This window comes from Protopterus annectens, chromosome 3.part0 (assembly GCF_019279795.1).
Source record: "Protopterus annectens isolate FY-2018-M chromosome 3.part0, PAN1.0, whole genome shotgun sequence".
Classification (NCBI taxonomy): Eukaryota; Metazoa; Chordata; order Ceratodontiformes; family Protopteridae; genus Protopterus; species Protopterus annectens.
Window position 1 is genome coordinate 1,826,749,785 of NC_056731.1, and position 15,850 is coordinate 1,826,765,634.

The following is a 15,850-nucleotide window of genomic DNA, read 5'->3' on the forward strand; positions in this document are numbered from 1 at the left end:
ATTTTATAACACCTGCAAAGTGACAACTTGTGACTTTGACAGGAATCAGATGAGTTTTTTTTTTCCTCTAGATTAAAAGTGCAGTTACTCACTTTTTTAGTGAAATTCTTTGTGGATGTTGTATTGGTTTATATGTTTTCTTGCCATGTTTTCATGTTTATTATTTTCCACAATTACTTTTCTCTGTATGTTCTCACAATGTTAAGAAAGTATATAAATAATTGTTTTTTGGTACATGCCCAGCTGTGACTATTACCCCAAGAACTGATTTGTATATCCTTATGTTATGAATGTGAGAGGCTAGAACTTAAGACTTCTCTAATGTGGTGAACCCCTCGTGATATGAAAGATTTTGTGGATCCATCTATAAATAAAACTGCAGCTTATTGACATGTTTTAAATGTAATCTTTATACTTTATTTTTAATTTTTAAGTTATTAATGTGCTTAGTCCTAAGCATTGTATGATACAAGGCTAAAAGAACATAAAAGTTATAGCTAAAAATAAGTTATTCAGATTGCTTTCTATTTTAATATGATAAAATCTACCAAGTGAGTTGCCTTTAGGGGACCTGGGAAATAGGAAACTTCAGTTTCATATGGTTGAATCAGGGAAGGTAATTACTTCCAGAGGACTGGCAAAGAGATTTCTGACTAAAGAAAGGACCAGCAGTCTCTCACCTGATGATCTGAGCTGTCTTGCAGGATTAAACAGAAAAAATAAATCTCTTGAGGTTGAGTGTGATGAGGACATGTGGGCACTTCTAAACTAACACTAAAATTATGAATGCTAATACCCCACAACAGGCAGTGAGTGCAGATATAACAACACAGGAGTAGTGGAACTGGTGCAAAAACTTTCACTTAACACTCTACTAGCGGAACTCTGCATCCACTGAAGATATGCAAGGTCACAACATCAATTGCCAGGTAAAGTGCTGCATAATAGCTTTCTACCAGGCATGAGAGTTTTAATGATAATGAGTCCTTGCCTTGAAAAAAATAAACTGGGGTTCAAAAAAAAAGTCTGCTGAAACTCACTGTTACACAATTAAATCAAGCTTTGCAAGCGGGCATTGTTCATGAAATCACTACTCACGGGGTCCCAATGCATCTCTGCTACTTATAGTAAGTCTGTGATATTTTTAGGTGGAATATATTGCTTGATACTGCAGGCTTAGACTCTGCAAATTTCCCCTGTCAGTTACAAAAGTTTGAGATGAGACACTACTGACATTAATCTTGGTGAGAATATATCACAATATGCATCATTGTGGAAAGTCCAAAGATAGAATTAATTTTTTGATCCAAGAAATATTCCTTATGTGAAAATAAGATGACTTAACAACTATTGTCTTCAAATGTAATATGCTGGGGCATATACTTTTACACATTAGATAGCTTATTGACAAGAAATGCAATATACATGGTATGCCTCATTCTCAAATGTAGTCATAATAAGAATTTTTTTGAACTGGTGGTCAAATTATGAGTCATTTTCAAGCATCTTGACAGATTTTCAAGTATTGTCTCCCTATTTCGCACAAAGCTTAAACTTCAAATTGTGGTCAGCATAAAAGATGATAGGGGGAGGGATGGGACATGCACTTGAAGAATGGTGTTATGCATCAGTATTACCCCATTACCTCATTACTTGACTGATTGCGTTTGAGATTACTTAAGGCTGCTAAAGTATGTATGGTCTCCATGCAGTCTTCTATGAAAGTGATGATCAGTCACATGCTCCTGAAAAACATGAGTTGTATAGATGGATACCTTTGGCAAAGCAGATAACAGCAGTAGCAAATATGTCTACCATTAATGACATCAGTGCAATAACAGAGCAAGAACTGAGCCCTGCAACTTCGCACACAAATTAAGTAGCCATCAGATAAATTAGCACCTTAACATACAATATTAGGAAAAGCCTTAGAAATAAGAAGGAAACCACTCAACCATTGTGGAGGTAAAACTAGACTTTATGCACAGATGGATAATCAGGATATCATGATCCACTGTTTAAAGCCACTGAGAGCTCAAGGAGAACCAGGATCATCTATGACCTCTGAACCCTCATGATCAAGAAGACAATCACTCTGATGAGGCACTCTCAGAGATATGCTGTGATCTAAATTCACCCTGGCATATTTCTAGTCAGTCATGAAACGTAAGATATGACTATATCTGCACATGAACCACTTTCACAATAACCTTACTCATACAAAGAAGATTAATAATTGGGTACAAGTTGTTCAGCTTGCCCCCATAGCTGGCTTCTTAAAGATCACCACCTTCTGTTTAAAACTCGGTGAAAAAATACTGCCAAGAAGAATTGCACAGTTTGGAAGATCATAAACCTTGTTATTTGGACATCAACAACTGAGACAAGAGTTAATGCGGGTCAGTTGATCTATGGTCTTAACCATATTAGGTAAATCATCAGGGAGCTAAATTTCTTCCATATCAGCCTCCTTAAAAAAATAAGAAAACACAGTTTTATAGAAATTTACTCAGCCAGCCTAGAGTTGAGATATCTCTTCGAATTTGGTAGTCTCGTTAGCAATAAAATCATGAATTTTCATCACCTTGAGAGGCAGGAAAAATTCCTTCAAGTGGAAAAAACATGGTGGCTGCACAACCTGTCAGCAACTCAAAAGAACTGCATATTGATGGTTTGATGACATAAATCTCACATTACAGCAATACTGAATTAATATATAAGATTTATGATTGGGAAAGAGCAAAATGGCCATTCAGTCTAAACTTGTCCTCAGTAGCCATGCTTGTTCATGCCTTCATCTCAGTCTATACAAGTATGGGACATAGATGTTTTGGGGCAAGCAGATTCAGACAACTAGAGATTGCCCTGTCCATTCAGGAAGACTTGATCATAATTATTGACTTTTAATAGGCGCTGGTCTGTTGTGGATATCAGTGTTCCATAAGAGATGCTTATCAAATTCCCACAATGGACCAGTTCTATAATGGATGGCAAAACCACTGGGAATCTCATCATGAGGTGAACCAGTAAATGTCCTGAACATGGGACAAGTTTCTTCATGAGACTTAAAGCAACCAAGGCAAGTTGGCAGATCATTAAGTGTGTAAAATATATATAACAGATGAGACCAAGCTACTCATAATATGGAGAAATTTATCATTGATCCAAACACTATAATTCACTTATGTCTCATCATTATGGATAGTTTTGTACTTAGCCAATAAGGAATCAGCAGACTCTTTCAAAAAATACCACATGTAACTGAATAGACAGTGTCAAAGGAGAAATCTATGATTTACTCCTGTACTGTGTATGGATTTAAAAGCATTTGCACATCCACAATTAACTTGGATCAGTCCAAACTCTGCATTTAAAACTAATAGCATCCCCTGACTGTATCCCTTTTCCTGCACCACAAGATGGTGTCCATATTTCCCAACAAGGAAGGTTTCATAAAGACACCAGGTTAACATAATTGTGCAAAATATTACAGCCTAAGGCAAAGCCACTGTAGGGCAGGATGTGAGTATGTATGCATTTTTCTAGAATATTTAATCACTTACTGCTACAAAAGCTGTCTTGCTCAGCACTGAATGACCACACATTGACATGGTTCCACAGTTGCCTGTCTAATAGAGCTCAGGCTGTTAGATGGTAAAATCAGCTATACTCCTATCTTCCTGTAAATGTTGGAGTCCAGCAAGGTTTTAACCTTGGTCCAGTTCTCTTTAATATATTCATCGATGATGCCTGAAGAATAACAAAATGTGCCTCTGTAATACAGTATGATGATGACTCCACACTTCTCTGCTTAGCCAACAACATTGGCAATCTACAAAAAATAACTCAAGACTATCTGACTTTACTAGAACCTTGACTAACCAAATCCCAATTATTTCTTAACCCCCTACCCCCAAAAATATTATTTTCACTCCCAAACAGTTAAACACTCAGAAATGTAATTTCTTCATTATTACCTCTTTTGACAATACAAAAATTGAACATATCCCTTAAACAAATTGTTAGACATATATATGAAAATCTGAAATTTGACTACCACATACAACATATAATAATAATAATAATAAAAACATATCAATAGCTTGGTACCCTCTACAGAATAAAAACCTTCACTACCAATTCCACATGAAAAGTATTGCCTCCTATCTCCTTCTGCCCACACTCCCTTACTCTGCTCCTATCCTTCCTACCCTACAATCCTCCCTACTCAACAAGTTGAACCAGTGCTATAGCAAGACCTTTATTATAGGATCCACCACTGCACAGCTCTCAAAGAATTATATTGTTTAGACCCCACCTCCCCTTCAATCTTCCATACTCCCACCTCCTCATACACCATAACCTCATCCTTAGCCCGACCAAATGCCCATCTCTTGTCAACCTCATTCAGCTATGCACTCCATGTAGATCATGCCAATCTATTAGCAAACTTCTGCATATCTCCAAATGAAATAACTAATCAGATTACTGTCTTTTATCTATGTACATCTCCAAAATTTGGAATACTATTTTTTACTCTCCCAGGCAAGCACACCCTCAGGTCTCCTTCAAAACACAGCTAAAATCTTACTTGGCAGACAAATGGCTACGTCAGTGCTCCTCACCTGGGCAGCTTATAGAGATAGTACAGTAAATTTATCATAGAGTAGTGTCAATAAAAACATCTATTCTATCCCCCCCAAGTATTTTCCTATCACTAGAAATACTAATCACTGAATTAAATTACTTTCAACAACTTGAAACTATGCACATTGCTTTTCTCACTGCTTGAAAATATGTTTTTCTCTTAAATTGACATACATATTCATAATTACTGGCGATTTTAGTGTCTATGTGGCATATTAATATGTATGTCTTCTACAAGTTACTGTTATCATCTTACACTGCATTTCTATACTTTTTATGTACTTGCATCAAAGTTTTATACTTGGGGCTTTTCTTCCTAGGTCTTCTCTGAAAACGAGTTTTTCACTCAGTTGGACCTTCTGCTAAAGAAAGGTAATACATACATACATAGATGCATGCATAAATAAACAAATACATAAACATATTAACTTTTGGAACATTTCACAGGAAATTTGAAGTTATGAGTTAGCATTTCCGAAATATAAATATGTAAGAAAAACTATCATTAAACTGTTATATTAGCACATTATAGAGCAATCATAGAGTTCAGTATCTATAGTATAGTATACTTTCTAAAGTGTGTGGAATCAAATTCCTTCACACTTCTTGAATAGCAGAATTGGGTTTTATGGATCTTGGTATGACATCTGGATGCAAAAATATGAAAGTGGACATTGAGAGTGTGAGCTGTCATGTCATTATAAGATTGTCAAAAGCAGATTTAAGGAACACATATAATGTTCTCATGACCAGAGTCTTTCTCAGTTTCTGGACTGAAAGAAATAATTGTATAAGTCCAAATATGTTTAGTGGCGAATCACCATACTCAGTCACTATGCAGACCACCTAATGCTATGTACATATTTTATAGTGGAAGTAAGCCAACTTAGAGTCTCTTCAGTAACTCAAACATACCGATGTGGAGAAAAAAGATACAAGCAAAAGAGGATAATCTGACATAAAATGAGTCACAGTGGGTTGTCTGTGCTTATGAGGTGGAGATTGTCATTTTATAATGAGCAGAAAGACAGAAGTTTAAAACATCAACAATGTACGCCCCAGCCATATAAAACAAAGATCATCTCTGTCCACATTCAACAGCAACTTGGATCTATGGATGGGAAGCAGAATATGTACCCAGGACTGCCCCCTGAACTACTAATGGACAGAGGCACCTGTACTACTATTGGACAGAGACAGCTCTTAAATGCTTTATCTCACACATGGTTCCCCTTAAATTATCTATGGTATGATCCCAGTTATTCTTATTAGGGGTACTATATACGTACTGACTATAGGATGGGTAAGGCCAATCAAATGGGATAGTTTAATTCGAGCACGAAAAGGGAAATTCACTAGGTTTAAAATGGCCCACAACAGCAGCTAGCCTAATACTTACCAATGAACCTATAAACTGACCTAGTACAGCAATCTCTGCACCTGGAATGTCTTTCATGAGATACATTTCAAAAACAGCCATGATGTCATGAAGGAATAGTGCAACTCACCTTTCAAGATATTTGTCTTTACTTGCTGTGTCTTGCCTTAAAAAAATAACCAGATGATAATAGAGTTTAAAGTAATGTGGGTGATACATAGGTCTTAGTGTTGGAAAAAGACTTCATACAGCAGAATATTTGACTAACATTTATTTTATTTATTTTACATTTGTTAACCGGGGAAGTCCGACTTGATACATGTCCTTTATCAGTGGAGGCCCAGGAAGAAAAGCTGCACATAAAAAGTAAGCTAATATAACACAGGTACAATTACAATATAACAAGTACAGTAAAACACAATTAAATATACAATGAGAGACACATGGAATAATTAAACATAGTACTAGATATCATTTGTGTTGGCATGTACACAGTAAGACTGAATCTAATATAGTATCAACATTAGGAGCAAGTAGGTTAGTCAGGAGCCATACATGGACATATCCAGTTTTTGGATAGGTGAGTTTTTCGTAAAAGCTTAAATTGAACTGAGGTTGTGGTAGATATTATACTGGGAGGTAAAGTATTCCAGATTTTAGCTATACAGTTGAAGAAGAGGGATTCCCCACCTTGATTATAGCGGAGACTTGTATCAGGGATTTATTACTGAATCATAACATTCTGGTACTGGAGTATGGTTGTATTAGATTTTGCAGGGCAGGTGTCTTCTTCCTGATGGAGTAAGTTATGGGCCATGGTTAGTTAGGTGTAAAGTAGAAGTTGGGGAAACTCATGCCAGTTGAGCTGCCTGAGTGCTTTACAGTGATGGGACCTGGAGTTTGTGTTGGTTGCAAATCTAGCAATTTTATTATAACATGTTTCAAGTTTTGCAAGGTGAGATTTTCTAAGGTTGGTGAGTATGGGTGATGCATACAGTAGGGTTGAGATCAAGTGTGTTTGAGCTACTGTGGCTTTTGTGTTGTTTCTGAGGTAAAGTTTATTCCTATACAGAGTAGCTAGTTTTTTGTGAACTTTTTTATGCTTTGATATATGTGGTAGTGAAATCTCATATTATTGTCTACTCCTAACAGCTTAGTATAGGCAGTGGGAGAGATCTTGGTTTTGTTGACAGATTTGATAGTGAAAAAGGAGAGGGCTGTTGTAGTTTTAGTTGGGTGAAATAGCAAAAGTTTTGTTTTGTTGGGGTTCAGGATGAGGTGGAAATTTGTTAGCCAGGTTTTGATTGCAAGAAAGGAGTTTTGGGTGAGCACTTGTAATTCTTAAATAGTAGGAGTAGGACACATTACTGTGGAGTCATCGGCATACTGAATTAGGGATGAATGCGAGAATGAGGTGTGGAGGTTGTTAGTGAATAATGAGAAAAGGAGGGGACCTAGTATGAAGCCCTGGGATCACCTATGGTGGTTGATTGAAGGGGTGATAGATCTCCTTGCCATCATACTGCTTGCTGACATCCAGTCAAATAGTCTTGGAACCAGTCAACTGCAGACTGGGAAAAGTTTAGTGAAGCAAGGGTGGTTAGGAGTTTGCTGTGGGATACCATATCGAAGGTTTTCTATAGGTCTAAGAAAATTGAATATACATATTTGTGATTGTTTCTGTGTTGATTTATTGTGTTGGTAAAATATAACAGGGCAGTGGTTGTACTGTGGTGTGGATGGAAACTATGTGGTGACTGAGTTAATAGGTTATTTAATTACAGATAGTGCATGAGCTGTGTGTGCACAATTCTCTTTAATATTTTGGACAGTGGGGATAAGATTGCAATAGCTCAGTAGTTGGCTAGGTCAATACAATTGCCTCCTCCTTTGTAAAGTGTTATTATGTGGGAAGTCTTCCATAAGACTGAATTTGGTGCCCAACTATGGATCTGTTTATAAGTATTGAAACAGGGTATGCTATTGCTTTGGCTGCAATTTTTAGATATTGGGGTAGTAAATTGTCTGTGGCTAGAGTAGTGGGGTTCAGTTAACTAAGCATTTTTTTATTATTATAGTTGAGACTGGCTGAATGGAGAAGGTGATTTCAGTTTTACTGGTACTTGGACTGTCTAGGGTTGGGAAGGGTGGCTGCTTTCTAGATACTGCTGCTAGGGATTCGGTAAAGTATGTATTAAATTGGGCAGCTATATTGTCTATATTATCTGAGGTAGTGGGTTGTGGAGTAGTTGTTTTGCCTTGTTAGAGTACAGTTATTATTGCTGATCAGAACTTTTGAGGCTTCTTTTGGTGCTTAGTTTGGATATCAGTGTATTACTTTATTTTGTCTTGCCTGATTTGTTTCTTAGCTCTTGATATTTTTGTTTGGTGGTATTGGATTTAGTTTTGTACCACTGATTCCATGCTTTATCTCTTGCAATTAATAGAGACCCTGTTTCTTTTTTTAGCCATGGGACATAATTAGATGTTACATGTATGGTTTTGGTAGGAGCTTGTGTGTTTAGAATAGAGAGGAAGGTTTTATTGAAATGATGGACAGCATCTCCCAGGGGAAGATGTTTCAGTGGCAGCCAATTGGAGTGGACTAGGGAGATGAAGAAGTTTTTGAGGTTAAATTGCTTTGTGCTTCTTATTTGTTTGAAAGTCGTTTGTTTCTTTGAGTTGGTCCATTGTCTAATTATGTAGGCAGAGAGATGATCTCTTAGGTATCTGGGAGACAGCCAGAGTAGAAAATGTGGAGTGGTTTGTTAGTTAATATCCAGTCTAGTATGGATTGTTTATTTGTGTTTTACTGATACTGGTAGGGGTTTGTATTAGCTGGGTAAAGCTATACAGATTAATGTGATTCGTGAGATTTTGGGAACTACAAGCTGTCCAGTCTATATTAAAGTCTCTTAGGATAATCTTTTCTTGGGGTAGGGTTTGTCAGACCAGCTTAGTATGTTTTCCAATGTGAGGGTATTGTTGCTAGGAGGGATGTAGGTTTCAATTAGGTTAATATGTTTATTTGAGTTCAGGGTAAGTATTGGAAGTAATTCTTCTGCTTTGTCAAAAGATGGGATGTTTTACTTGGAGGCTGCTAGAGTTAGATAATTTTTATATAGAAAGGCAACACCACTGCTCTTTTCTCCTGATCTGTCAAGAAGTAGGATATTGCACCCTGGGGGTGAATCTCATTATTGGAAATGGCAGGTTTAAGCCATGTTTCACTGAGTAGGACTATCTCTGTGGAGTGGAGTGTTAGATTGGCATGTAGATCCTGAATTTTGTTACTGATACTTCTAATATTAAGGTTTAGAATTAGAAGGTCAGATTGTCCCCTAGCGGGGATTGCTGAGCATTGAGTCTGTTTGTAATATGCAGTAGTAGAACAGTGAAGTTTAGTATCTCAGCCAGGGCTGAGGTAAATATCACAACTGAGAGCTAAGTTAGAGGTGAAAGAAACCAGTGTTTTTAAGAAATTAAGTAGGTGGCTATCATACTTTAGAGAGTGAGTGGGTGTGGTGGCATGAGGAAGTGGGGAAGAGTGAGTGAAATGATGGATACATATGTTGAAGATGGATGGTAATATAGTGATGTTAGCAGATGTCTGAGTCAGATTACTGTATATGGAGGTAACGTGGCACGAGACTGGTTGTTGTATGGTAGTATGGTAGCTGGAGTTGTGGGTTGCTACAGTTTAAAATGTAAGAATAATAAGGTGTGTCAATATTCTTTTTATGGTTGGGAAATTAGAACTAGGGAGTCTCGTAGTTAACAAATATATATTATTGGGGAAAAATTGTGTTTAGGATATCTAGTTAATTGAGTTTTTAGTGAGAGGTGTGAAGGAATAGCAGTTAAGGACCTTCACCATGTATAGAGTGATTGATTAGCCAGTAAGGTAGATTAGTGAGGCGTACTGATTGGATGAGCTGGAGGCGGTGTGGTTTGTTAAGTATAAATAAAAGGAAAGTGGGGGTGGGTTGGAATGGGGGTAGGGTAGAGGAGTGGAGTGAGCCCGAGCAAGAATGATGGTGAATAGAGCAGGTTGAGCCGCAAAGCAAGATCGCACTTTCGCAAAGAAAAACAATCAGTCGGGCCCATTTCCAACAGTAGCCCTTGTAAGTATTTCAGTAGCAATTACAGGATATGATATGCAGCTGTTATTGTTTTTTCTGTTTTTAGTTTAGTCTTTATTTCTACCCTTATTAGCAATGCAGGCGGGAAGAAGGTTGCAAATCTAGATGGTAGTCTGCTACAGACAAAGGTATTATAGCGTCTGCTGTATTTTCCTGTTCTATGTCTTATTTGTCTTGTTTCAACATTACATAGCCATAGAAGGGAGAAAAACTTTACGCATTTCAAGTGTATGCTATAATATATTTTGCTGGAGGAACCGGGATGCCTAGAGGTGAGTCCTTAGCTGTGTGCATGCCATTTAGAGATAGTATCCCAAATAGTAATACAAGTTCTACAGTATCGTAGAGCAATACATACACTGATAATTCAGTTAAGCAATTTCTCATTGTGATTCTATGGCCGGAGCAGTATCCAAACTATGGCTTTTCAAGGGGAGGTTAGTGCACACAGTTTTTAGTTAAAGGGAACTATAAAATATAAAAAAAAAATAATCCAGTAAATGACTAGGTTAGATAGGACATGGGTAACAAAGATGTGGTGAGGTATAGTGGGGAGAAAGTTACATAAATTGAAGTATAAGTGAGTTTATTAGTTAGAAACAGTCCAGTATGATCCCCCGTACATTGTGGAACAGTAGTTATCAGTTTCTCAAGCTCAGGATGTCTATTATATACACTACACAGGACAAACAATTCACACTAACAAGATCTAGTCATATGTTACAGCACAATATTTAGCTTTCACCACTTCAACTGACTCACACTATGGCGACAATTACACTATGTACCATACAATTATATCTATCAAATAAATTCCTAATAGTTATGATTCATAAAGTCATACGGTAGCTACCTAAGCACTGTTGTGGTATAAACGAGCAGCAGAACAGAGCTCGTAAGTTTCAAAGACCACTTACAATACAGTATGATTTGAGCAATGGGCTAAAAAAAACAAGTATTTACAACATTCCAGTAGCAATACAAGGTCAAACATAAGTAGTAAAATACAGTTATGTACATGGCCATCACACAGCTATGGGAACGCTACAATGGACAGGAGCTCCTAGTTCACTATATATTTGAAAATGACACCGCAAATGTTCTATGCTTATAACACCTCAGATGGGACATTCAAAGGAGGGGAGAGACACAACATAAGCCAATGACTTAGGCATAAGAGGAGGAACTGTAACACTATACTTACTAGGGACTGAGAATTTGCTTGCTGAAGGCTGTAGGGAAGGCTAGTACCACATTATAGTGTGATGTAAAATTACATGAACACTATTTGACAACAGCTTATGAAGGGCTTGTCTGCGCAGACATCAATACTTTATTTTTGGTTGTTTCGTTACCATAGAAATTAACTGACTGGAGTGATGTTCAGTATATCCATATATATATATATATATATATATATATATATATATATATATATATATATATATATATATATATATATATATATACACATATATATATGATGTTCATATATATATATATAAACACTTTACTGTCTTGAAATACTGAAATCTCGAATTTCAGTATCTCAAGACAAAAGTGCCAAAAGTGCAGTTGAGTGAAACTGCACTTGATCGAATCCGGAATGTCGAATCCGTGGTTGTGGTCGTGCTCTACATGGGACTTGCTGTATTTGGAAAGTGCAGTGTGGGATATGGTTTGCTGCCATTGTGTGTATATATGTGGAGATTCAGGTAAGTGTTGTTTTTTTTTAAGGGTTTTGGGTAGGGATTTGAGTCTCTGTGAGTGTGTTTTGAAGTCTTTAGGTGTAGGTTAAGGTAGATAGGTAAGAGTTTGAATGTGTAAGTGTTGAGAGTGGTGGTGTTTGTACATATGTGATGTGTGTTTATGCAAGGGGAATGCAGAGTGTGTAGTAGTGGGTTTACTGTCTTAGTCTTATTAGTGCGACCTCTGAGTTAGTATATATAAGTAGCGGGGGTGGGGGGCTTGCCCCCCTTCTTATATGTAGGGTAGGTGTGTGTATTTGTGTTGTTGTGTTTGTGTGTGTTTTGTTGGTTTGTTGTAGTGTGGGGAGAAAGGTGTATGTATGTTTGTGTGGTAGAAGATTTATTTAGAAGTCACAATTTTGAATTTCGCGCTTTTGGGGTTTTGGTATTGTGCATATTCCGCTTTATAGTCTCGAGATACTGAAGTTTGACATTTCAATATTTCGAGATTATAAAGTGAATCCATATATACACACATATATATATATATATATATATATATATATATATATATATATATATATATATATATATATATATATATATATATATCCGTACCCTCCTTCAATTAATTTCTTCTACCCCTTTATATTAGCTCTAGCTTCCATTATCAGAACTGTAACCTCCGTTCTCAGCCTCTGCTTTCTACCTAACCTACCCTTATCTTATCTCATTCTTCCTCTCTTTCTTTATAAATAATCTTCCTTTACCTGTTTCCTCTACTTATACCCTCATTTCTCTTATATGTTTAATTATTTTTCTCCCTTTTATTTATTTATTTATTTTATTTATTTACATTTGCTGACCGGGAGTGTCCGACTGGACGTAGGTCTATTTCCAGTTGAGGCCCGGGGAGAAAAGCTCCACAGTTAAAATAAACAGACAGTAGTTACATTGGATTACATAGCGATTAACTATTTAACATTGCAATTACTTACAACATTTATAGTTTCCCTCCACCTCCCACATTGTTGTTCACTTTCTCTTATCCAAATATAACCTTACTTTGAACCTTTTTCATTATGGAACCTATTTGTAGTTGTCTATTTATTTTTGTTAAATTGCGTAATATCTCTGTAAATATTACCTTACTCAGACCATTCTCTTAAATATGTAACCTATGTGTATTTTTCTTTTGATTTTGTTAATTGCTAAATATTACTGTATACTGCATTTTAATGTTTATCTGCTTGGAGCTTTTCTCCCCGGGCCTCCACTGAAAATGGATATGTATCCAGTCGGACTTTCCTGGTTAACAAATGTAAAATAAATAATAAAAAATAAATATATCTATATATATATATATATATATATATATATATATATATATATATATATATATATACACACACACACACACACACACACACACACACACACACACACGTATATATATATATATATATATATATATATATATATATAGAGCTATATATATAGAGCTATATATATATGTATATCTATATATATATATATATATATATATATATATATATATATATATATATAGGTCCACTTTGTAATTTCGAAATACTGAAATCTCGAAATTCAGTATTTCGAAACCACAAAGCCGAAAACCCGGTCAAAACTCACAAACTCGAAAACGCACAACTGCAAAATTCAAAATCACGTAACTATGCTACACATACAGCACACACATAAACATACACAAAACACCCCCCCACAATCAAAAAAACTCATCTAAACATATAAGCAGGGGGGCAAGTCCCCCTGCACCCCCCACACCTCCCTACTTATATATTCTAACTTCGAGATCGCACAAACAGAAACACAAACAGAACTCACGCACACACATCTTACAGTCCCTCAGACACACACATAACAGTCACAACACACACTTACACACACTAAACCCCTAACCAACATACTTAAACACACAAACTTACCAAAATTAAACCCAAACATCCACACACCATACCGCCGGAAGCAGAAATTCAAAATATCCGTGCTTCGGTATTTTGAATTTCACGCCTCTGCCGGTTTCAAAAATGTGAGTCTGCGGCTTTGTAAGTTCAAAATACTGCAATTTGAGATTTCAGTATTTCGAAATTACAAAGTGGACCCATATATATATATATATATATATATATATATATATATATATATATATATATATATATATATATATATATTAATCAGCCTGTGCAGCAGTCGGTTGCAAACAGAATGAACAGAATCAGAAATGTTTTTTATATGTATCACAGAAAGGACAAATCCTTTAGACAGACAATAGTATAAGAAGAAAAAAAACACTTTGTTATTGCATGTGTGCAGAGTAGGTTTGCAGCACATTATATTTGAGATGTATTATGACAAGCTGTATATAAGATCCCTCTATCTGTAGTAACACATCTTTTCAGAAATAAACATTACTAGATATTCAGGTTGATAGATGCATTGTGATATACACAACAGTATACACAAAAGAAATGTTGTTCCTGCTATTCATAAACATACTATGCCATTGTACACATGGACGATCTATGTAAAGTAGTGCGCGCATATGGCATAATACAAAATTCATAAACAGCAACTTAATTTGAGGAAGTGCACACTGGCCTGTAAATTGTGTAGCACGTATGTGTACCAGTCATGGTGCATCATGGCAAGATGAGAGCATTGAAAGCATACTTTGTAGATGCTTGAATGTGCACAGATGTACTATAGCCTCCTAACATATCTGGTCAGAATACCAGGATAACAAGGCCCTTATTGCTGTCTCATAAATACCTCATAGGTAAATTCACCCCAGTGTAACTCCACACACAGGGTCCTGGAACACACAGACACCAGCACATATATGATCTTTTTTATGTATGATAAAATATATATTCAAATGCACATACATTTAAAACAAATAATAAATAATGAAAACATTCTGCCAACTAATTGATATGTATACAACTGTACAATAAATGTATACATATATACAATAAAAACATGGCTGGCCTGTATTTTCCCTAAATGCATCTGTGGTTGAATGGGCACAACAGGAAACTATTCAATTTTCTGAGCCAGTCCAAGCTACTGCCTGTGGCTGTGGAATAGGTGCTCCTGCTGTGTCATCTACCTGACTATTTGTGGACATATGCAGGTCTTATGACATGTGGAAGGACTAGAGATGATGTAGATGGACTATCTCCTGACACTAGCCATTGTGGAATGAGTCTGTCAGGCATATATAGCAGATGTGTTTGACATAAAAAAGGATAATACAATTCAACTGTAGTCCACATAGCTCCGTTACCAGCCTTTGCCATAACACCTCATGATGACAAGTAGGTGCTGAACATTTTATTTTATTTATTTTACTTTGAATTTGTTCACTGGGGCAAAGCACTGATCTTATTGGACCTATTTCAGTCTCTGCCCAGTGGTAAGCACAATAGATATGTTGCATTATATACAAAGTGAAAGACAAAATGCAGTATATGTACATGTTATATACAAAGTGAATATCAGAGTTAGCTTGAAGGTATAAAAACAATAGCTACATGATATTATATATATCTTGATGCAGTGCACTCTTGAGCTGATAGTCATCAAACATACTCACATGTATGTTAACCAGGAGGTCCTTCATCTTGCCCAAACAAAACAGTAGAAGCCAATCATCCTGGGGCATACCTGCATGGACTGCATATTGCATATGCTGTAACCCCTGTAATGCACAGCATCATCTGCAGCACACAAAAATATATAAAGGTCATGCACATCCATATATCAGGCTTTGCATCACATTTAACACCACTATGCATGGTTATGCATACTGACAAGTTTCTTAGCTACAAATTAAAGATGTGTGACAATAGGTATACTACAATATTATACGTATGTTTTTTCACTTATAAATGCAATTGCTGTGTGCAAGCCACACAAGCTTTATTGACTAGTTGGACATAAAATGTGACATG